The sequence below is a fragment of the Ixodes scapularis genome, unplaced genomic scaffold (assembly GCF_016920785.2).
Source record: "Ixodes scapularis isolate PalLabHiFi unplaced genomic scaffold, ASM1692078v2 PGA_scaffold7__128_contigs__length_106722199, whole genome shotgun sequence".
In the NCBI taxonomy this organism is placed as follows: domain Eukaryota; kingdom Metazoa; phylum Arthropoda; class Arachnida; order Ixodida; family Ixodidae; genus Ixodes; species Ixodes scapularis.
In genome coordinates this window covers 4304512-4329192 of record NW_024609882.1, presented here as the reverse complement: position 1 = coordinate 4329192, position 24681 = coordinate 4304512, and the positions used below count along the sequence as shown (strand labels likewise).

The following is a 24681-nucleotide window of genomic DNA, read 5'->3' as shown; positions in this document are numbered from 1 at the left end:
TTACAGAAGGCTTACAAACCGGTCTTGTCTCAGCCGGTCGAGTCAAACGCAAGTGTGTGAACGGGTCCTTTCTGGTGGAAATAAAAACGAAGATTTGATTCCAGATAAAAACGAAGAATGACTTCAACATTAAAATCTAGTTTTTCCGTACAATTCGAGACATTTGATTATATAATTTTAATATTCATAACGTTCGATTACTTTTTTGGAGTGCGACAATGTAGAAAAAGAATCTACATGAATTTTACATTGCGGTGCTTATTGAAAGATTTATGCTGCACATATGTGTGGTTTGATTGGTTGGATATTTGTTTGGACATTGTTGCCCTCATCTTTCCGTGCTTTCGTCTCTAGTGTCGGAGTGAAGTCGACATACATCTGAAATTGGTGTTTTTTGCCTGACAACACGAATACAAAAGTACAAGAACCGGTGTATTATGGCAAACGGGTTAAGTTGATATGAGAGTTGTTTTATGTGCACCTGTTTTAGTACCCGGAACTTAGGAAGTGTAATGTTAAATTTTTGTCGTGATAAAAATTAGTAAAAAGAAAAAAAAACACACCGAATTGCTGAAGCATATTCACGAGGACGAATTTATGCAGATATCGGTTTGGGGGGATATGTTAACTTTCCAATTACTATATATTCAATGTGCAACTAACGTGAATATAGATTAGTTAAAATTTTTGTACACATAATATTAGATAAAAAGAAGCATCCTATGTAATGATGTCCCGGAATAAAATTCCTTGTAGAGATGTGCACGACAGAGAAGTAACTCTAGAGGGAAAACTTTTCCAGAGAAGTACCACGACAAACCAAGAGTTTCTACTGTTGATCAACTAATTTAAAAATTGGCAGCCTCAGTATATATTCTTATTTCTGTGCCTTTCGAGTCAGCTTTAGCTCACGAACATTGAGACGTGGGGCGTTAAGTGCTTTGCATTTTCATTTTAAACCATTCGCAGAATGTGGAGCTCTTATTCCGTGTCGCATAGTTTTGACGGCATCAAATCGCAATGCTTGCACCCCAAAACAATTCTTACGATCGTAGGTGGAGTTCCAGTGTTATCCTTACTAAAAAATATCAATTAATTGTTTCATTCATTCATTGCTTCATTTACAAATTTGCTTTCAAGACGCACTACAACTGTTTGGACCCATAGCTGTTGAGGCAAGTCCGGGGTCCAATTATAATATAGCGACACAAAGACTCATGCAATGCGCAAAACAAAAATCACGTTCTAGAATGTAATTAGCGTAACTGCATTTTCTAGTCATAAAAACTAACTTTCTAAGGAGTGCAGAAAGTTATTTTCCAGCTCTATATTTATAGTTATTTCATTCCAAACTAGAGCGCCATCAAATTCAATCAGCCTTTTCCCATATACATTATCGCATGGCGGTAAATTAAATATATAATTCGCTGCAGCCTTTGTTTGTCCTCTGGGAGACCGAAATAAGTTCACAGAAACTTGTTTCTTAGAAAGAGTTAATGATTTTTCAAACAGTTTGAGCTGTTTCTAATTTGTAAATACAGCTGAATGGCAACACGTTTAGGGATTGGAAAAGAGATCTACTAGAGTTAGTTGGGCTTGAAAATGTTATAAATCGTATCGCCCGTTTTCTTAAGCGCGTTACCGGATCTAAGTATGCAGCGTAAGTATTACTCCAGGATTCAATACAATAATCGTGAGATATCGATTCAATACAACAACCGTGAGACATGAGATTTGTGTTTGCTGAACGATGTGTCGCCGCTTAATCTCACGCCGCATTGCATCTTTGTATCGACCTCTCGTCAGCTTATGGGAATAATCAATTAAAAGCTGGCCTAACAAAAGTATAGGACAGTCAGCGTGTGCATTAATACCTGATTCCGGGTGTGTACCGAGCTGCGGTACAAATATGTAGCCCACCGACTGCTGGAATTTGATGGAAAAGAAAACAAAACGTTCATTATGCCGCACTCAGCAATTTGCACATAGAATCAAATATTATTTTTAAACAAATCTGAAAAAAAAATGCAATGGCTGAGGAGACTCACAAAGAAGAATGTGACAACGTAGTGAGAATTTGAAATGTCTTAAAGACAGAGAATTTAGCGCCTGGGGCTGTATAGAGTCTAACTTTTAGCTCCCCAGATAATTTATTTTTTGTAGGTTAAAAAAGGCCCGATTCTTGAGGTATGAATATTTAAATCTAATAAGTTGGTACATCTTATCAATGTGTCAGACAGTAAAGTATCACTATTGACCAGACGCAAAAAAAAAGTTCAGGAAAATGTTTGTAGCGTGAAAAGAGAAAGCCGGACCGTGGTGCACCTGCAGCATCAAAGGCAGGGTGCTTTATGCATCATTATGCCAAAAGGCGTAGTGTTGTGAATGTCCAAAGCAGCACTGCACGTCGCTTTTTTTTTAACGACGTCGTCGAGCACATTGGCGATTGCAGCCTGGCCAGCAAACCGGAACGAAAAGCGAACATCAATTCTGCGTCAAACTAAAAAAAGTTCTGTAACAGAAACCTTCGAAATAATTATTCCGTCTTACGGCAAAACGCAGACCTGTGTGAGCGTTTTGAATGGCATTCGCGTTTTATGAGTGACAGAACATTATTAAAAGACGAAGATAGGTAGGCATACGCACCACGACCTCTCCTCGTCTTTCAGGCACTGTCTGGGCAAATGCAGTGGTAACACAGAATGTGATGCAGTGCCAAACTAGATGCGACCGTAGTGCCACCGTCTCGTGCACCGCGGAAACTCCGGCACAATAACTGCACAAATAAGGCATACCGAAACAGGGAAGACAAAAAAAAGTTGTGCCGCAGTGTGCTCCCAAACGCGCACCGCGCCGAAAAAAAAAACATAAAGTTTGGGAAAATCTTTAAATTCGCTCCTTTAACGCGTTTAGTAGAGCGAAACACTAACGAATACAAAAGCAGTTGCAAAAGTCATCTAGATGTGCACATGCAAACTGCTCCAAGATATAGGCCGCTATTCGATCGAGACGACTCGAGTCTCGCGCTGTCCCGCGCATGTCGAGAACAACGAGACGGGAACTCAAAGGAACCGCTGCGTACGCACGCAAAAAGCTACAGGGAGCGTACGTTCCTTAAGCTCGCTACGTTGAATAGTATGAAGAATGCACCGTGCGTATCACGCATTGCTAACACAAACTAAGAGTGCTTGCCTTTGTTCATATACGTAATAATAATATTAACTCTCAGTCAAATGTTCTTAAACCTGTAAAAAAAAGAAAAAATCTGTTTGTTTGTAAAGCTGGCTTTCCCTCGCTAAGGACATATCTGTGGCGCTGCATCCTTTACAGGGTGAGGCATTTGGGGGGAGCAAGTTAGGCGGCTCCTCATCCGAGAAACGTATGCGCCTCTAGATCGGGGAAATGAGGCAAGGTTTCTGTGGTCACTGAAAGGATGAAAACAGCGGCGAGAAGCTTCATTTGTTCCGCCTCCAGTTCTCAGTGGAAGTGAAGAAATTATTTCCCCAGAATAACGTCATTAAAACGAAGGACATCAGGGCAGGAGCATAAAATTTGTTCTGACTGCCATTTTTCAATCCTTCAGACTGATATAAGTCGGCAGTAATAATAAATGACAAAAAAAAAACAAAAAAAAAAAACGGAGACTTGCAGTCAGTCGTTAAATGGCCAAATAAATTTATAGAAAAGAAAAAAATTCAAAATTACATGGGGACGAGACGAAGACGCGAAGAAATGCAAAACGCCCCAAAAGATCACTGTTCCAATGTTCTTTGGTCGTCTTCGGGAGCCAATAGCACTGCCCTCAAAATCGAGGCAGTCTGACACACTGTCCGATTTCGGGGGTCGTGTTTCTCCCCTCTATGACACAAAGTCATTGCGCATAGCACTCCATACAACAACGAGGTGCATCTGATAATAGCCCAAGAAAACGCTATTATGCAAGCGAGCGGGCTGTTTATTGGTACAGTGAAACCCGAGAGGGAGGCAAATCAAGAACAAAACACAACGTGTCATCCTTTTGTCTTGTTTTTTTTTTTCTTTTTTTAAATTTTGTCTGTCTCGGGTTTTACTATTTTGATAATAGTTCTTGGCCAACTGAGCGCCCGAGAGAAACTGTCATCAGCTCCGCACCGTTGTCATTCCACCTTGGCGGCCTGTAATGGTGTCACGCAACAACCTGCAAGACACCCATAAGGCTGTTGCACCGATATTTGCGGTTTTGTATGCGTAATTGTAGCCGCTGACAGCTTAAGAGATAGTGAGCGTCGCGTATAATCTTCACGCTTCTTGATTTGTGATTGGCTCTTTGACTGCGACCCAATAAAAATATGATCAGTGTTCGCCATACCCTGCCTTTTGATTAAGCTAGAAGTGACTATAGTCGAATTGTAAACTAATATCTTGAAAAAGGGCCAGGTTGCGTGGATTCTACAAGACGAAACATTCTTAAGATACAACCGCCTTACAGTAAAAATAAATACAAGGGCTCATAAAAATAAGGACACTACCCATCTTCCGCTGAGGGCTGTGAAGCAAGCTTTCCCTGCACTCCTGTTATTTCTTTTTTCGTGTCCGGTACGACGTGCGGTGGTGAAACTGGTTCACAGATCTTTCAGGGAAACACCAGCAAATGCAAAGGCAGAACAGTTCCTAGTCGTGGTCAACCAAGCTAGAGATAAAGTGTCCTTCGTTGTTTCTGTGTTGCTCGTGTGTGACGGCTTCCTTCTGCGCTTGACAGCCGATATTGTACTCGGGGGTTTCTTGTTGAAGAACAAAAAAAAAAAAAAGGTAATGAAAGTTTTCTATTTGTTTTTGTTTTTTCTGGAGGCTTTTGTATTTCCGGTCGGCTGCTCGGTTAACACAAATAATACTTTCTGAGGGGACTTGAGGGGACTTTCTCAATATTTGTGGTTCCTATGTAATGCAGACGCTAACACGGCAGATGAGAAGAATTAGACATTTCCTGTGGTCAGCTTAATTCTAATCGAAGGAAGCTTCCATACATCACCAATATTTTAAAAATTGAACTAAATGCGTTATGCGGAGAATAGTACGAAATGAATAAGCACGTCGCGTACAGTTTCTTTATTGACGTTAAAAATACCGGTTCTATGCATATTATATTTTAATTTACGATAGGACATAACAAAATAAATTCGACGTTTGTTGTTTGTACGGCGAAAGTTCAGTCTGCCAGAACAAAGCGATTTTGTTACCCACTGAAGAAGAGATATTTATCCGAAGCAGTGCGGCGCGTAGCCTGTGGTCCTTAACGTGCATCACTCAGTAGTGATACACTAGCACACGCCGGTACGATGCTAATCCAGATAGAAACGCGCCGGGGTGGGGATCGATCACAGGATCCCTGGGTTCTGCAGCGCGAGCATTCGTTCATGCCTTAGACGTGCTCCGATCTCTGGTGCGTTAGCACAATTGGCCACCGATCCCCTCAAAACAAGACAAAAAAAAAATTACGTCTTCGAGTACATAACACATACGAAGAAAAAGTAGTGAAATGTATTACGACTAAGACGTAAACCCGCTTTTCTTCATGTTTAGGCAGCTTTTTTTAATAAGAACAAATGACGGAAGAAATTCGAGCTATCTTCTTTTGTTAAATGCTCGAGGTTTAGTATCGGTCTTTGTGACAGGCTTTTTCTTGTCCACTGGAAGTGCACGATTAGTCCAGCTCCTCTTTTCGGGCCTCCATGGTAAAAGCGTCATTCGATTTTTTCCATGTATGCATGTGCTCCCTTTCATTTTGAGAATTTGCTGCATATTTCATGTCTTCTACATTCAACCGTTATTCTACTCTCTTTTTTCTTCTTTTCTTTTTTTGATACTTACTTGAAATGGTTATAGTGGGCTGCCCTTCCCTAGTTAAGGACGTGATGGTTTTATATTCACCGACAACTTCAGAAACGCAGGGCGTGGTGTGTCCTGCGCATCTCATTATCGCTCATCAGCAAATAAGATTGATGCATTACTTGGTCCAGCCTCCGAAGATCGAATCTCGAAGCAAGCAGGAGTGGACGTAATATAAATCGCTCTGCGCTTCTTTAGCAGTTAGGGACTTCAGTTATACATGACTGTGTATCTGTGAAACTGCCGAATATGTTGCGATTATATACTCGGCCTAAAAACGTAACATCGTAACGTTTTTTTTTTTTTTTTTTTTTTTTTGCTTTGCTTTGGTATAACGTGAAAGTTCTGCTTTTTCGAAACTCTTTTTTTTTTCTGGCATACGGACGTAAACAGTAAAAGCATACGGGCGTAAACAGCTGGAACTACGACATATAAACACACTTTTCCGCTCAGAATAAAAAAAAAATACTTGTACGCACATTTTGAAGCGGCGTGAAAATATCTCTGAGCGTGGCAAGGAAAGTCTTTATTGCTGCAAAGTTGGTCTGACAACCAAACAGACAACATTGGCATAATTTACATACCACTAAATCCTGCGAAATTAGTTCGGCGAGAAGCGAGTAAAAATATAATATTTACGCTTTTAGTGTATCGCTAAATAACGTAAAGACTATTTTACCATGGCGGCTTGTCTTTATTAACATACATATATATATATATATATATATAGTGTTTTAATGCTGGACCAACGAGGGGTATTCAGCAAGACCTTCCGGTGAATTTAATACCAATTTATACCCGATGAAACGTTTTTTAGGTTCAACCGAAGTCCTGCCTCTGAGACACATTCTGTCCAATAAAACTAGGAGCCCCGTGATTTCCCGGACACGTCATCTGCATAGATTGATTCTCAATCTACCGCGATGAACTAAAAATCCTTCAGACGTTGATTTAGATATAACGTTACAAAACAAAAATGCTATCTTAGCTTATACATTGAGCGCTACGCGTTTACTCTTGACTCTCCACACGAGAAGAAGGTAAAAAAGCAGCACGCTGGGCTGAAAAGAATAGTACAAAATCAACCGTGTGCCTCATTTTAATTTTCATTATACTTGGTTAGTTTCTATTTCCTTGTAGCTTAGGTCAGGTAGAAAACATAGTAAAACAAAGAAAACAACACTGGCCAACTTTTTATATGTTTTTATATTTGAAAAAATTTTGCTTCTTATCGCTTGGATGGTCCATAGGTTATTTTTTTAGTTTGGCTTAAGATGTCAAAACAGTTAGCGCGAAAGAGAAGGAAAATGATTAGACTGGACAGGACAAGCGATTAGTCTAGAACTACTTATACTTGTTTATATGTTTCGCGCTATCTGTTTTTGAGATGCTTAATCAACTAGGACATCAACTTATATTGGGGTAGGGTGGTGGTCTAGTTTCACAGATATCGTTGTGTATACGTTGCGTATAGACACAACTCGGCTCTGTAGTTTGAGATTAGTCTGATTGATGAATAGTACAGGAATAATAAAACATTAAAAAAAATGCATACGGCTGACAAAATGTTACTTGCAAATTTTGGTTTGGAATCGATGCATTTTTAATCAGGCTGATACGGACTTGTTTTAGATCGTTGTGAAATATATTTGTTTCTTCTCATTTGTGTTTCATATTTTTTCGCCTTGAAACGTTCGGTCCTGTTTTTTTATTATTCACTTTTTTATGTTATTTCGCATCTTTTGTTTTGACGGGCCACTCGTCCATGAGGAATCATGAAACCACACCCCTGAAAAGGTTTCTGCGTAGCACTGACAGTTCTTGGCTGTTTTCTTACGTTTGTCACAAATGATTCTCCCGCTGACTCGGATTGTATCGGCCTCGCGGAACCAGCACCTCTCTAAAGAATTGCCGTCATACACTTAGTTTCTTTCTTTTACAGACTGAGGGTCAACAAAGCTCTTTCAGGCTTTGCTTATGAAGCGATGGCATTTCGACTCGGAAGTTTTATGTTTTAGGTAAAAAAAAACACACACACACGCAACCACGCACACGCAAGCACACACGCACACATCTTATACATTGCCTTGACAAGGGGGCAATTCAGGAGGTGGAGGATAAGATCTTGTATCTTTTACAGCGTTTTCATAGCAGACTCTTTACAGTCATTTCGGTACATTTCTTTGTAGTTGTAAAATTGCTGAGCATGGCACATTTGCAAAAGATTTTTTTTTGCAAGAACAAAAGCTGAAGTTACATAAAATGTACGTAAGTAGCTGTCATTCTAAAAGGGAGCAAAGAGAAAACAGATGCTGGTAAGCGTTTGAAATTTAGCTGACATTTCGTTGAACGTTTTTGGTGAAGCGTTGATTTTTTATTCTTTCCAAAAAATATATTTTATTCAGAAAGTGGCGTGCGGCACATGGAGGAATAACGTTTGGGCACAGATTTTTTGACACACGAAGAACGCGGTCGACGCTATGTTTGTTAAACGCACCACCACAATAGTAACAAGTATTGTGTGTAGTGCGCAAAAGCGTCGTTTAAAGAAAAATTACTTACAACAGGGTGTTCTTTTGCTGCAACACAATTTAAAGCTACGCAAATCAATACCCCTTTTTAACATTGACTCGGTAGTTCGGTTGACCTTTTTTTTGAACAAGTGTATATTGTGTTAAACAAATATTTTATATTTTGCAAAAACAAAAATGTAACTATGCCCCAATAATGCATTAAGTGAATTCTAATTCATGGGTTCAAAAAAAAAAGTGTAGCTATGCCCAAAATGTTGTACTCAAGGTCCTTCCCTGCTCTAATGCGAGTTTGGTAAAGCTTTTGCAGATCTTTTGGTATCATGTTCATAACACCTGTTTTATATAATACTTGCAGAAGTTTTTTCTTTTTTGTTTTAGAATTATTTAGGCTTTATTTCGTCAGAAACACGTTTCCCCTAAGTTAATTTTCTGTCAGAAAACTGATAAAAATGAGCGCAGGCCCCTTTTTTCGTGAAACACTTTCTTAGAAAATTCTTTGTATGCTCTTCCTTGTGGTAAAAAATGAGCAGCGGTATGGCTAACGATAATTAATTATTAATAAGATGTAAAGTTTCAAGCGGCGGAGTACGGATCAATATATTATTTTTTGGTAAACCTGTAATTGATTTCAACACTTTATGACCCGATGGAAATTTCTATATATCGATTAAAATAATCAATAAATAGTGAGTACGAAGTGTTAAACAAAAGATAGTGCGCAGCGTCGTGTTGCCCCTGCCTGACTCTAAGAAATAAACTGACCCTTCGTGTTTTCTTTTAATTTTATGGGAGCGACAATACATTAATATTTATTTGAGCTCTGGGTATGTATATATTGCAGACACCCGACATTTGTTTCAAGCGAACATGCGGCAACGCGAAAGCAGAAATAAGAACGTAGGCGTTGCTTTGAAGGCTTTGGAAAGCAGTTTACTGGAAATTAAGGCTCTGAAAACACGAAATTAAAAATGGTACAGAAAGGAACCAAAAACAAAGTAACCTTCTAGTGCGCTAAGTGCACTCAAAGTGTCCTTCAGTGCCCTCAGCGCACTTGAAAGTTTCTTTCTTCTGCTTCCATTTTTTACTGACTTTAATTTCGCGTTTTTATAACCCTCATTTGACTTTGACTTTGAGGAAGTATCTACGAACAAAACGCGAGGCGCAAGTGAGCTGGTGTAAGTTCAAAACTGTAAAATTACCCAAGACTGCCATCACTATAGAAAAACGACAGGTAGAAAGAAAACTTTTCTAACACAGTTTAAATTTGATTGGCACAGGATTCATTTGTATATGGTCTGAACCAGAAAGAGGGAAAGGAGAATCTAGAAAAAAAAGGGAAACCCTCAAATGAGGCTCTCAAGGACAAAACACACGTTACGTAGATGAACAGAATCTGTCAGTTTGAGGTGAAAAAGATGGTGAAGCTGGGTTTCTCAACCGATTGTTCACAGATTCAAGGGAGGTGACCTCAAAGCCGTGCTTTGTAAAATAAATTCATGTACATAAGGACGTGATCTTTTTATGCAACTTCAAATCTATGCAACTTTTATTATACAACTTTAAATCTAACCACTTGAGATATATATCTGAGAGAGCGGGGGCCGTCGCCGAAGTTATGCACGCTCTCTGACTTTGGACCAACTTTTGACCACCATAAGTCACAACCGCCTACCAAAGGTACAACTCAAGGACGTTAACAAAATCCAACACGTGCATCCCTGACAGAGATTGGAAGATAGCTAAATTATGTTCCTGAAACTGGCTGACTCTCGAAAGTAGAATGTCTGGCGTGAGGAAATAGTGCAAGTCCTTGATGTCTAAAGAAAATACTTTGCATTACTTTTCATGAAATTGCGGTCAGTCTAAAATCAAATCACTGCACGATCTTAAAGACAAGGAACGCTTGACCTCCAAAGAGGAGATTGCTTTCTACAGGAAGGGAGAAACTCTCTTTTGCCATGTGCAATTTTCGTTGACAACAACTCTGAGAGGATAATCCCGTTATGATCCTTAACGAAGAATTTTTATAGAGATTAAGTGTGTTTGGTTGTTATTCAATTTGGTAGCCAAAAACGTAAAATCCCCGTCTCTAAATGTTTTCACTACCTCCGTATTGCGACGTCTCAAATCTTCACCGAAAGGTATAAATGATTTTGATGTCGCAATGTCACATTTCTGTTGAAACCTAGTGCTGGGCAGTGCAGCAAAAAGCCCTGGCTTGTTTGTTTCAACAAGCTTGAACTCTTTTTCTTATAACTCTTTCATTTCTTTCTCTTTCTTAACACTATTGTATGTTTAAACTTATTGGTGTCAGTCTTGTACCATGAATGAGTCCACCATGGACGACATCCTCTTAGAAGTGGTTGGCACTACTAGAGGTGTGTTTTCTTCCGGGTCTGCCACAGAATTGGACATTACATCCATTGCAGCGCAATTATCAAAAAGAGACGGTTTGACATTTGTACAAAACTTTAGACCGCTGGACAAAATGCTCTCAGTAGCCTCAGGACAATACAATTTCAAACGAATTGACATGTGCGGTCTTTAGCGGCTCGACTGTTCATGAACTGTTTGGTTTCTCGGGCTTTTTCTAGAGGGTCTTTTGCATAAATGAGCTGAATACATTATTACAGTCCTTCCTTCTTTGATCCTGCCAACGAGTGAACAAGTGGAAAACATGGAATTATTCTTCAGTTAGTCTAGACCCAAGCTAATCCGTAAGACGGATCACAGTTCGTAGTTGATCTCTTTTGAAATTCCGGTAATCGTTGAGTACCCTCTTCTTTCCACGTCAGCCGACTTAAAAGGGAGCAAGGCGACTGAAGCTGTCCGAGTCCACAAACTTTTTTCTCAAGAACATGCCGATATAGAAAATGTCTGCTTCCATCAGGGACATTTGGTATCCGATCTTGTAGATAACCCATAACGTAGGGGCGTACGTTTGGGGGAAGCTGGGAGGATGCAAAGATGAGTAGGTATCTCTTTTATTAATTGCGAAGTGTTGTATATTCGTTTATGTATTTGCATGTTTTTTTTTAAAGCCTTACTTGGAATGGCGTATGAGGTTTGTGCTTCATTGGAGCAGGAAACCTAAAGATTATTTCTTTTGAATATTCATTCTTGATCGGACGGGGTACAAACACGATATCACTTGATACTGTACACAATAGTAAACTTGAAGAAAGTGTTCTTTGTAATCTAATAAAGATGTTTCAAACTGCAGAAAGGGCAGGGGGAAAAGGAGCAACTAGTATTCCTGAGCACCGAAAAAACCTGCGGTATGCCGGCCGTCGAGATAAAAATATATTTCGTTCGGCCTAATCAATAGTCGGTAGCCAGCTTTTCCAATATTATTTTGCCATAGGTCCTATCGCAAACATACAATTCCCCTCAAAATAAACAGTGGCGAGACGACTTGCCTCAACCTATTCGTGGTCTGCAAAAAGCAAACCTTGATTTTTCCTCTTATGTATAGTAGTCGTTTTAGAGGTAATGTATATTTGTTTCGTCTCGTGCAGACGCAGCAATGTCGGAAACGTTAGACAGGGTTTGTTATCCCAGGAAAGCTACGCAGTAGTAAAATTTGTACGGTAGATACTCTTCATTAGTGGTTTCTGGAGCATTCATTTAAATAATCATGTTTGCACGTTTCGATGCAGCAATTTGAAGATATTATATCGCCATTGAAAACCGGCTTGCATAGCAGCAGAACGAATATATATTTTTTGTTTATTGAAATGTGAACAAAAATTTCATAATCGCTTGAGGAAATTTCGATAGAGCTCTGTTTTATTATACGGAAATGTGTTTTAGCAGATTCGTTCATTACACTCATTAAAATATTTGTATGAATAATGAAACCTGGAAAAATTAGCAGTCACGCCCGTATATGAATATTTCTTCTAGCAATTTTATCGAATTTATAGGTGGTACCATTCCAGTATATATTCCAGACGTGTGCTCTTTTTGTGATAATCAAATGGTACCCAAATTATTAATATTTTTTTTTTATTTCAGATATCTAGGTATCAAGGAGAGGCTACGGCGAAAAAAAAAAGAGACCAAGTTTTAAAACGAGGCCATTCGCCTCGTTGTAGCAGTCAGCAGGAAATTTTAGGCAAAATGGAAAACGTAAGGGAACATAAATCGTTAACTAAACCGCCGTGAATGTTGCGTGTAAATCAAAAAAAGGCTATACTTTTGAACCACCTTGTTTATGCGAGTAATTTTTTTAATGTTTCGTAAGTATCGCAATGCACCGAATTCCAGAATATGGCCCTTAGTAAAAAAATGATGCTAAACATCATGCTTTAAAGCAGAAATTTGTAAGGAAACCCCTTTCCCCGTAGTCTGTACTGACAAAGCCTGATGATTCAGAAGTTGCCGGTTCTGTATTTAATTTCTGTATTCAATTCAATCAGCGCAATATGTTTCTGTTCTGGCTCATTTGACACATCATGTGTATCATAATTTTAAACTTAAAAGTTTGCCTTACATTATCGTTGTGGAATAATTACCATCGGAAAATAAAAGTAACAGAAGAGCTACCAGGTGACATTCCTCAAGTCGTCATGCCTCTTCGCAAGTTTTCTTTTTTTACACTTTCTATTTCTTTGCCTCTTTTGCAGTCCTTTTCTTTTTTTTTTTGTGGTAAAACCTAAGAATATATTAGCAACGAAATACGACCAGCAATTACCCAATGGCACAAACCTGCTGACACGAAACAAATTGAGGTGGATTTAGCTACCGCTGATAGTGTTTGTGAACGCACTCAATAAGCCACAGTAATTATCAAGGCGATGTTCATGAAGCTTGACATATTTACCACAAACGTTTCTCGCCGTATTATATAAATGCATCGCTGGAACCCTTCTGAAAGTGCTCTCGCCTAGTTTCCCACAAGCCTCTTTGCAGCGATTGTCTGTGGCGTGTATCCTAAGCTGGCGAATAGGTCATTTAGAGAAAGCACTCAGTCCAAACGACCTGGGGTAATTGCTTCACTACCCCGAATGGCCCCTACTCGGGCTCATTCGAGCCAGTCCTCCAGCTACTGCTGGCTCAAGCACCTGTTGATTCACCGCAAAATAATACTAATTAAAGAAGTTGGCTGATGTATTTATTTTTTAAGGACATGCTTTAATTTTCGGATTCAGTACCAGATGTTAAAAAACCGTGATTTTTAATTCAGTGTAAATTAATGATATCGTCTCTTTTGCACTGTGTTATATGTGAAATAATGAATTTTTTTTGTAATTATATGCAAACGTAAAAAAGGCCAACCGCAGAAAAGCTTTGGACGTGGTTTTTACCTTCCTATTAGATCCTGGTTTTATTAGTGGAGGTAAGTTAAACGTCACACTTAAACATTGTGCAAAATCTCGATTGTAATATTAAACTAAGCATGACATTAGGCTTGCACGTGTTATGATTATACTTTGTTTTGGCTTAAATCCAGACGCAACCGACGCTATGAGGTAATGGAACCAATCAAGAAGCGTAAAAAAACGCAAGTCGCCGTGCCTTTTGTGTTTATCATTGATTCAAAGATGACAGATCACGTGCAGAAACAGGACAAACACCATGATGGTGTGTTTCTGACACTTTCTGATTGGTCCCTTCAACTCGTAGTTTCGGCTGAGTCTGAACTTAAGATGAAACGCAGTATAGCTACACGTAGTAATCTTCAGTTCTAGGTTCTAACAACACTTTGCGACTAATCATTCGTCCAACTGTCTAACTGAACATCGAGTTGACTGACTCTCCCATCTCATTGTGGTGAAAGCAGTCGTGTAGGAAGTTTTGAGAACGAAAACCCTACCTTGCCCAACCTATATATTCGCAGAAATATACCAGCAAAAATTCACCAAGCAAATATGAAAAAACAAAAAATATCAGACGATAAAATAGATTTTAAATATGAACTATAAAAGTTAAAACAGAGCAAAGTCCTCACGTAGAACCAGCATGACCTACGGTGGGGTCATCTACCGGCAACGTGCCTGGGATGGCTATCAGAAACTACTTGACGGATAGACTCGGCTGAACGATTGATCGTGTCAGACGAGAGATCTTTGCCTTTATCTAGCAGAGGTGAATGACTGCTGTATTAGGACTCCGTTCCCTCTCGTTAATCTGAGTGGAAGCGTCAAAAATGTTTGGTGGTAGCTGACAACCTTGCTCAGTAAAAAAAAATTGTGCTAATAATAGCTATAGGATTCTCGTTATTTTGACCCGTTCGTGGACCGCTAATACTGTGGGGCCAAGAGAAAGACAATGCATTCGTAAAGAACGTGTTGGTGTAAGTGGAGCAAGTAAGCAACTTGGTATAAGTGTACACAACATTACATGTTTACGGAAAATAATTTTGACGAATTAGTAAATAAAATAATAAAAACAGACCCAATTTGTCTGTATATGTTTTGACCGCTATTGTTGTGCAGTATTAATAAATATTACGTTAGTATATCAGAGCGTATATTTCTGTAGTCATCTATCTTTGTAACTATGACTCTGCTGACTACAGCCAAGTACATGCAGTCACAAAGCTTAACGTAACATATTAAAATATTTATAAACTCAATTGCTTTTGTTTCGCAGATTTTCATGAATGATGCTCTTCTTCTTTGTGAAAAGTCCTGGAGCATCTCAAACCCTTGTAACGGCACCCGAAAGATATTCATTCGCCAACTTGAAAGAAAAAAAAATTACATGAACAATTAAAACAAAAGTCAATTATTATTGAAAATGAAAAATCAATATAACATTAACATAAAGCAGGCAAAGAAACGAAAGTATATAGCTTTTCACAAGGTAATATTGCTAGCCAGAAAATATCGTTTATATCTATAGATAATTTGTACGAATAATCATTCTAAGTTTCGACGCTTTTAGATTTGGCTTAGGAAGAGAGACAAACGCGAAAAAGCACATGTTCAAATCATGGTCATAAAAAAAAAGAAACTTCAAAAGCACTGTTTAAGAATAATCGAACATGTTAGTATTTTATAGCAGGCGAATGAAGGTGTTCCAGAGATCAGTACGGATTTCTTCAAAGTTGTTTAAAGCTGTCACCCTACAAAGATCTTCAATAGACCCCTGTAATTGACGACGAAAGAAAGATAACTTTTCACAACACTTCAGCGTCATCTTCGGCTTTTCAAAAATGCTCATATATTGCTTATGAATATGAGCGAAATACGTCGAGTGCTAGATTCTCTGTTTCTTTTTCTTTATTTTATTAAGACAGTACAAGTGATCAGTCAGTATTTTTAGACAACAAAGCTCCATTGCTGGTTATACGTTAGAACATTGCGTAAACATTTTAGATACATATTTTATAACACTAATTGACAAAAAGTTTTTAAAAAATGCAGCATTTTCTGGTTTAGACATTAAACCATCGCACGCAAAATTGGGTTTTACCAAGAACGCAGCGGACGCTGATGCCCAGTCTCGACCTTCCCGGCACCGATGCCGTCTCATTTTCGGAACGTTGCCGAGTCGTCTTCAACCGCTTCCCTTGTTTTCGCCGTGAAACACATGCCCAGAGTACGAAGAAGATGGGCACATTGAGGTTAGGGGCAATCGAAAGCCTGGTGGGGTGACTCATAATGCGTTGACATGTGATGCGAGTGAGGACACACAGTTTGTTCACCGCGCAGACGTTTAATAGCTGGCAAACTCCTTTCACTAAGTAATGCAACACACGAACAAACCCGAGATATGCGAGTTAACTTTGCTCAGAATGCGGTCCGAAATAAATTTGACAAGAACAAACAAAATTGCATGTTGTTTATTGCAGGGTCTAAATTGAGACTCAACCGAATCAGCACAACGACCAAAAGGAAAAAAAGAAATGAGTTGAAATCGCTTACGGAAAAAAATAAACGGATTCTATTCAGCAGTATTAAACTTCGTGCACGACGTGAAGTAATAAGGAGCGGGAACTGAAGTGGCTACACATGCGCACTTCCAACTTCTCCGCAATATCGCGTAGTTAAGCGCGTGTCATTAACTATCTCGAGCGCGTCCTACACTCAAACACGAAACGCCGGAGACAACATGGACTACGTGTGACATGATTTCCCTTGGTCCGTGGTGTAATTCATACCACTGCCTGTGCCATAATATATGTTGCGAGCTTAAACAGTGACATAAAATAAACTAAAAAGTAAAAAAAAAATGCTACGAGCGGTAGTAAAAGCACGCAAGCAACAGCCGGGAGTTGCAACGAAGCCACAATAGAGCAAGGCAAAGCACGGGCCGGGAGGACATGTTTAAAATTAATGGGAAAGCACGGTTAATCTATCTGAGCGTTCGTCCACAGTGCGGTCGACACTCCTGCTCTTGTTTTGTGTACCAACGTCAGTGGCCTTGTCAGAAATACGAAAGTGCATTCGTTTTTTTGTTTTTTTTGCCACGGTTGCATTACGTAACCTGATCCACGACAAAAGATGAACGGCCCGAAAAGTTTCACAATTGCCTAGTCGTGTCGCTATTATAACCATATCAAACTGTTTTCATATTCTAATTTCTAAATTTGGGACTATGTGGGAGGTGTTGTCAAGCGGTGATATTTCGTAGCAGAAAAGCACGTGGGATGGCGTTGCACCGAATAACGCTTTCTACTGTGCTTCTCTAATAAACACATCTACAGATGGGTGAAGAAGGTTTCATTTAAGACACTTCAGCTAAGCAGCATGTGCAGTGAACACCCCATATGCGGAGTCCGAAACCATGAAATTCATCCTCGTTCATATTGAGTCACATTTGGAAGCGCATCATGTACCGGTGCACATTTATATTACACTTATACATTGTGCAAGGTATGGAGAGTGGCAAAAAATATTTATTTACATAATCAGGCTTTCCTTCTTAATTGAAGACGAATATTTTCACATTTAAGGGGCAAGCTGACTTACAGCGCTAAAATGAAAATCAACAAAATTTTACTTGTCATAGTAGAAATTCCTAGGGCTCGTTTTATGAACGAGTGAATTGACACGGCCGATTCAGAAAATTACTCAAGAACAGCCACCGAGTCTGTCAGTGTTACATCACAAAACTGAGACAGCTATACAGATGGAAACGTACACATTACTTGCCAGAAGGTAATGCACTCACATATACTATTGTTACTCATTCATGAAATAAAATCAAACATGTTGAATATATCAGGAAAAATACCTTGGGCGCTTTGCAAAGATCGCGGTGGATGTACAGGGAGTTCCACGTAAATTTCGGAAAGCTTTAAAAATATTTTGGTGTGTCTTAGCACGATGACACCAAAGAAGTGAGGTTGTTTATTGTTTGGAGCAATGAAGCTATTTTTGTATTTTGCCTAATTAACAAAATAATTATGTTTAGCTAATTAACTTGTGAAATATTCTGTTTAAAGTAAAAGTTTGAATAACGAAGTTGTAAAGCGTGCTAAGAAATATCCATTTCAGTGGTTTTATCGAGACATTTTTGGACAATTCTTTTGTCTGGACTTCAAAAAAAAAAAAAACTCGCGAATTACGAAAAAAAATACACGCAAAGAACGTGAACCTGTCAACAGCGCACTGTCAACAGTGCTTTATTCAGAATGCGGGCCAAGTTTATTCGAGCCACGGCTTAGAGCGCTGCAATACAATGCGAGCAAGTGCAAAGTTACGTGTTTTTTTCGTAATTGGCGGGCTTTTTTTAAGTCAAAAAAAAGAAGGAACGCGTTAAGGTTTCTTGAGAAAAATAAGTGAATTGGATGTTTCTGAGGACGCTCTACAACCGTTGTCGTCAGAACGTTTGTTCTATATAAAGTATCTCGAAATTTTAATAAATTATTTTGATTAATTTTTTAATGCCGAAAATACAAAAAACCTGGCTTGCTCCAAACGATTCACAAACATTCGATTGGTTTTGTCTTCTTAAAATACACCACAATTCTTTTTACACTTAGCTAAGTTTACGTGAAACACTCTGTATTGTGGCGAAAAAACAGGTGGACAAAGAAGTCAGTTTTCCTGACACCGCCATCGTTCAGCCATATATCACCCCATGAAATCAATTTTTTTTCAAGTCTTACAGAATGGTGGAGGAGCGAACAATTTCCCTCCTTCTCGGTAACACCCTGGAGCTCCACTGTGGCCGAACTGCGCAACTTACCATGCCCGAAGAAAATGAAAACGGTACCGACCAACCAGCCACGCAACGCGTCGCCCCTGCCCTTACTGTGAAACGCCACCAGCGGGGTCCTCCAACCATCTTCAAAACTGCAGATGAGGACGTTGATAACTGGTTTACAAACTATGAACAGATGAATCACCAGCACCAAATTGGACAGTTCCTTCAAACTGGCTAATGTTTTTTTGTTTTGTTTTTTCCTTCTGAAATTTGCGAAGTTCCGTTGATTCGACAACCACGAGGAAACCATAAACTCCTGGGCTGGGTTCAAGGTCCAGTTAGCCGGAGTGTTCGGCAAACCTAAACATCGCAAACAGCAAGCCAGGAACCTATTGCTCTGCCGCTACCAAACTCGAGCTCGGTCTTCTATCACCTACACTGAGGACGTTCTTTGCCTTTGCCGGCAAGTACACCCCCAGATGACCGAGGACGACAAGGCTCGCCATTTGCTGAAAGGACTAAGTCGAACAACTTTAAGAGTCAGCCACCATTACAGCAATCTTCGATGAACCTTCGCCGTCATAGTCCAACAGCCCGCCGCCTTAGAAGCTCAACGTCGACCCCGAACCGCCCGCCTTCGAACGGCGACGGCTAGTTGTTCTCAGCGAGTTCACGGAGTGCTTTGCGAGGCCATCAAGGCTGCGATAAAGAAGGGTAGCAAAGGACCGTATCGTTAGTAACGACGACACACATCCTACTCACTAGTCGCCGTACCGGGTCTCTTTAAAAGAGAAGGACGTGACAGGAGAACAGGTCCAGGAAATGTTTGACGATGATATCAACCATTCTTCAAGTGGCCCATGGGCGTCCCCAGTTGGACTCAGCAAGAAACTGTTAAAACGTTACTGCGGATCGTAAACGGTACTTCGTCACCTCGGGGAGCTCACCTTCGAAGTGGTGCCCGTCAGAATGCAAATATGATCACGACGCCGATCACCACGCGAGATAATTCCCTTCGTCCGACTCAAGCCGTTCTATAACTCGGTAGGGCTGCGGAATTCTCATTATCAAGAGGACTCTTTTAGCTTAGCATTATTTTGTTTTGTTTTGTGTTGCATCGGGGCGCTGCGATTTTAAAGGGGAGAGTAATGCCGCGTGCATGACCAAGAATATACGCTCTCCGTCCATGTAAAATGTTCGCGTATACCCTTACTTCGAGCGTCAAAATTAAAGAAGCCAGAATTACCTTGCATAGTCAGACTCCCCTAGCACATTCCAGAACATTCTAGGTCGAATATTCAAGATGACGAGCATAGTAGGTAAAGAGCAGAGCGCCGTATTGCCGATTATTTCACTGATTTTCTCTCGCGATAGCCAGCTGTTGCGCCGACCCACGGTCACTTGCTGGTGCCGCCGTCGACGCTGTCGACGGCGGCAGCAGCAGCTCGACGCTCGCTCTTGCTTTCTTGACGTGTGGTCTTCCTTTTTTTTTCGCGTCTGGCACAAGTTCACCTCCATAAAATCTTTAGTTCATTCCGTTTTCTCCTGCCTAATCGTTTGTCATTTGTGACAATATGCATTCCTGTCAGCTGGAAGATGATGCACTAGACCATTAGTTCACCATCTTCAAGGAGTTCCTATGCCCTCCACCATTGCACGCATCGAGCGTGGCGCCCTTGCCTTCCACCTCCACAACGGTGTCCTCTACAGAAGACATTATCAGACACAAGGACGACCCTGGCAAATTTTGGTCCCCCTCCGCCTCCAAACAAAAATTATAAAAGCAAATCACGAAGACCCAACCACTGGTTATCTAGGATTCGCCAAGACGTACTTCACTACACACACGAAATACATCTTGAATGGTATGCCCCGCTCAATTAACAAATATGTCAGGGCATGCCACCAGTGCCAGACGTAAAAAAAAACCCGCCTGCTGGGGTCTTAGGACACATTTCCATACCAAACCATTGCTTTGAACGCTTGGGTATCAATTTTTAGGCACTTTTGTTCACGAGGCACGAACCAACGATGGATAATTGTGGCCATCCACTATTTTGCACCACACGCTGAAACTAGAGCAGTCTCAGCCGCAACAGCCTCTGAAGTCGCTGACTTTTTTCTACGTTCCCTTATGCTCCGGCACTCCCTTCCTGGTAAAAGTCTTCTATGAACTTTGCGGCCTCACTAGCACTGTTTATCATATCACAAACGCTTACCACACTCAACCAAACGGCCTCGTCGAATGCATAAATCATACATTGGCCGACGTGATTTTTATGTACATTGCAGATGATCACGATGATTGGGACTCCATTCTGCCCTCCGTCACGTACGCATTCAACATCGGTTTCCAAGCTGCTACCAACTATTCACCAAATTATATTTTTTACGAGCGTGAACCGCTGTCAAGGATAGATGCACTATTGCCCCATCTTGATTACTCATCCTTGGATAGCTACGCTGAAGACATATTATGCCGTGCGAAAGAAGTCCGTCAACGTTCACGCATTTACACATTGAGGTACCAACAAGAGCAGGTTCTCCGCTATTCCGATACTCATACTCTAGTTGGATACAAGGTGGGTGAAGAGGTACCCCTCTGGACGCCGTCTCGAGTGCCAAGCAAGTGTGATAAACCGCTCAGAAATCTCAAGGGACCATACCACATACTTCACCGAATTTCTGCGACCAACTACGGGTTCGCCACTTCTTCAGCACATTCTGACAACCGATCAAAACAAACTGGCATCGTTCATGTTGTGCACCTCGGGCGTTATCACCGTCCACGGGGGGAAAACTGTGGTGAAGAAAGACGTGGTGAAAAAAATTCGGCAGAGACACTTAAGTACGCTTACGGGCAGAAATGCGAAAGCATTCCTACACGTAGCGTATTCCTACAAGCAGCGCGCTATGTCTACCTTTTTCACACGGCACTCCGGCGGTGACACCTTCACCCCCCCCCCCCCCCCCCCCCCCCCCCCCCCATTGCGCAGGCTCGGCGAACGTCGCCGGCTTCACGACGGCTTCAGTGACGAAGCGTCTGCGTTGGTGTGCTTTTCTTTGTGTTTTATTTATGAGGCGCGTGCTTGATGACGTATTGGTGTGACCACATTTCGAGCACGACGCTGCCGCTTTTTCGCGTAATGGGACAAGTAACACTTTCGTCTTAGTAGGAAGTCAGTTTTCCTGAGACCGGCACCGTTCAGCCACCAATCACCCCGAATTAATGAAACCCTCCTCAAGTCTTACAATATTCTTAAAACGTAAAAAAAACAAAAGTGATTTCATTCGCGTGGAGAGAAACATCTATTTCAAATGACGTTTAATGCCTGAACGGCGGACGAACCATAACGTAGTGATAGAACTAAAAGTGGAAAGTTTAAATGCCAGCCAATATCATTTCAAAGTAAACCAAAAAGAAAACCGAAGGCGCGTTTTGTTATTCGTGCGCGTAGTGTAATACCTTATTCCGTATGCATCTTTTAACGTGTGTTATGAACTGATTTTTTAGTTGAGTTTTTATTCACGTTTGATCTAAATGCTGAGATACATCGCAATTGCAAGAATGCGGTGCGCAGTAAAGAAACTTCCTCTGCCGCATCTGTGCAACGGCTGATGAGACAACTAAAATCTTGAAGAGGCGCACTAATCTCGGACATCAACTTCAACTACGTCTTTAAGTTCTTATTTCGATTGTAGTATTCAGTACACGTCTCTGGCAACGACGAAGCAAATGCATAAATGCTACCCCGAGAAGAATAGTTTGGAGCGCTGTGCTGCCTAACTTAAGCCGAAGCTGAATGCTCCGGCGCAAATTACGACACAAGCGCCATTGCTTTTCATTACCAAAATATTCCGCGACAAGAATATGCAAGAACTCGACTTTTCTAATCTAAACGTGGGAGAATGACAGCTGAACGTTCTAAGATAAAGTAAAATAAGTTTAAAGCTAGAGAAAGGAGACGTTAGAAGAAGTCTGAATTGTTGTAGCAGATGGAACTACAACGGATTACGAGACGCGAATACGGAGATGCGTTCCTCCTTTCAAAAATTTAATGGTCGTGTTTCTTGGCTTTTCTCTGCGATTAGAAAACAAAAAACCGCACCAATAATTTTAACGGCTCTAGAAAAATAAAAACACACACGAAATTACAGTACTCTAATAATTGCTATTGTAATATACGTTTTTTTTTCAAATTCGAGGTTTCCTATTTTAGTGACTGCGCCTAGAACTGGAATTATTCAAAAGACTTCAATTCTTCTTCGTCAAAGTGCGCCACACAATCATAAGTCTCAGGTGAAATTCGTGAATAAATGGAGATTGCTAAAGTTCGTGCGGATTGCTGTTCATACATTGTGAGAGGAGTTTCGAAATTGAAACAGGTATTCCCCGTATTTTGTCTCGGTATATTCTTTTTTCTACTATAGCGCAGTGGGCATTTAAACTCACCGGAGCCAATCAAGTACCGGTAGCCTATCAGGTGACACAATAGAGCCCTGCTGTGGACTTTGATTTGTTCGTAATTTCCTTCAACCCTGTTCCAATGACAAACGAGGGTAACTGGCTCATGTACAAGCCCGTATACGTTCTTTAACAGTTTGTTTCCAGCAAAACAAATTTAGGAGAATCGCGCCAAGCAACCAAAACCTGCTTGAAGTGCCGGTCTCGGAGCTAACGCTACCGTTGCCTGGACGAGCGCTAAGTGGGAATTAGTGTCTTCGGCGTCAAGGTCTTCGCCTCACTGTTTCCAAGTTCTTGACACGAAACATCGCTTCGAATTACGTGGTTTAGAATTTCGAAGCGGAAATATTTTATGTCGTTACTTGTGACGGACTTCGCTAACTTGCAAAGGCAAACGTTACAACAACAAAACAAAATAAACAGAGAAAAGCACAAGGATCTTTTTAAATAAGGGTGAGAGCTTTTCAGACCTTTTTTGACATGGGCAGGAACAGATGTTGGCCGTAGAGCCTGCACGAGCAAAATTAACGTTTCTTGTCGTTAGTTTTGTTTTAACAACTATCACACCACGGTAAAACAAGTGTAAAAAATGTTATAAATAGAAACACTAGTTGATGCCGGGAAGCGTTGTTGTGCTTGTATGATCTGATGATTGTTGTGAATGCCTAGTCTCGTAACCGCTATTTCAGTTACCAAGCAGTTAACCAAGAAAATCTCATTGTTCACTTCGTTATCTTCATCTTGATAAAGAATGAAGAAAAAAGAAGCTAGCTCAAAATATTGCTGATACTTCTTAGGAGGTTGGAACTGTCTTTACATTGGACTTAATCTGCTTTCCTTAACCTTGAAGTGCAACTAGTACGACAGAAATGTCTGATTGAATTGCTACGTTACAGCTACATAAACTATATCCCAGCAATCACTGCACGCTCAAAAATAAGCGTCCAGCCCTATAAAAATAATAAAAAAAAATATTGTGGTGCTTTACGCTTATTCTAGGACCTCAACCAGATTAATATAACAGACACATTTTGTTGATGTGTGCAAATAAATCAAGAAAAAATCATTCATACATTTCTTCTATAAAAATGTCTTTGTACAGCTTATTGAATAATATACCCAAAAACATAAAACATAAGCCAGCCTACCAGTCCTTTTGAAATGCACGCAAGCTACCCAACATAACTAAATCAGTTAAGAAAAGCATATTCCCAGTTTTAATTTAAAAAAAAAACATCATAAGACAAATCTTGTAGGGTTTAAAATTATGTATTCACACAAAATGTCACAATGGAAATATTACTCGAAATATATTTAAAAAAAAATAGCAAACATAAGAAAAAGATCACAGAATGGAGGTGACTCAAAATTACGTACATTTTAAAGACTTAAAAACTTAAGACTGATAATGGCGGCGTGCATGTGCAGCACATGCACGCCGCCATTATCAGCCTTAAGTTTTTGTTTCTTCTTATTCTGTTTACTTCACTTCATCATGACCATAGCCTGCCAAGTTATTGCCATTCTAGATTCTACTGCGTCCTTCTCCCCAGCATCGGTCTTTGTGGGGCTCGTCTACGCCCGTTTCAGTCGGTCGGTATCTCGATAAGACAAGAGAAGGTCCGGAATGGCGGCGGAAATCTGCCGTGTGTGCGAGGCGTCTATATCAATGGAAGCACCAGAGTATGCGAGTCATCGAAGAAACAAAACGAATGC

The 24681-nt window shown here is 40.4% G+C and overlaps 1 protein-coding gene across 1 annotated transcript in view; it reads left to right on the top strand.

The window, feature by feature from the left end:
- The window catches only part of LOC120838549, a 162005-nt gene that overhangs the window by 64285 nt on the left and 73039 nt on the right, over nt 1-24681 (top strand). The gene's annotated exons all lie outside the window — the stretch shown is intronic.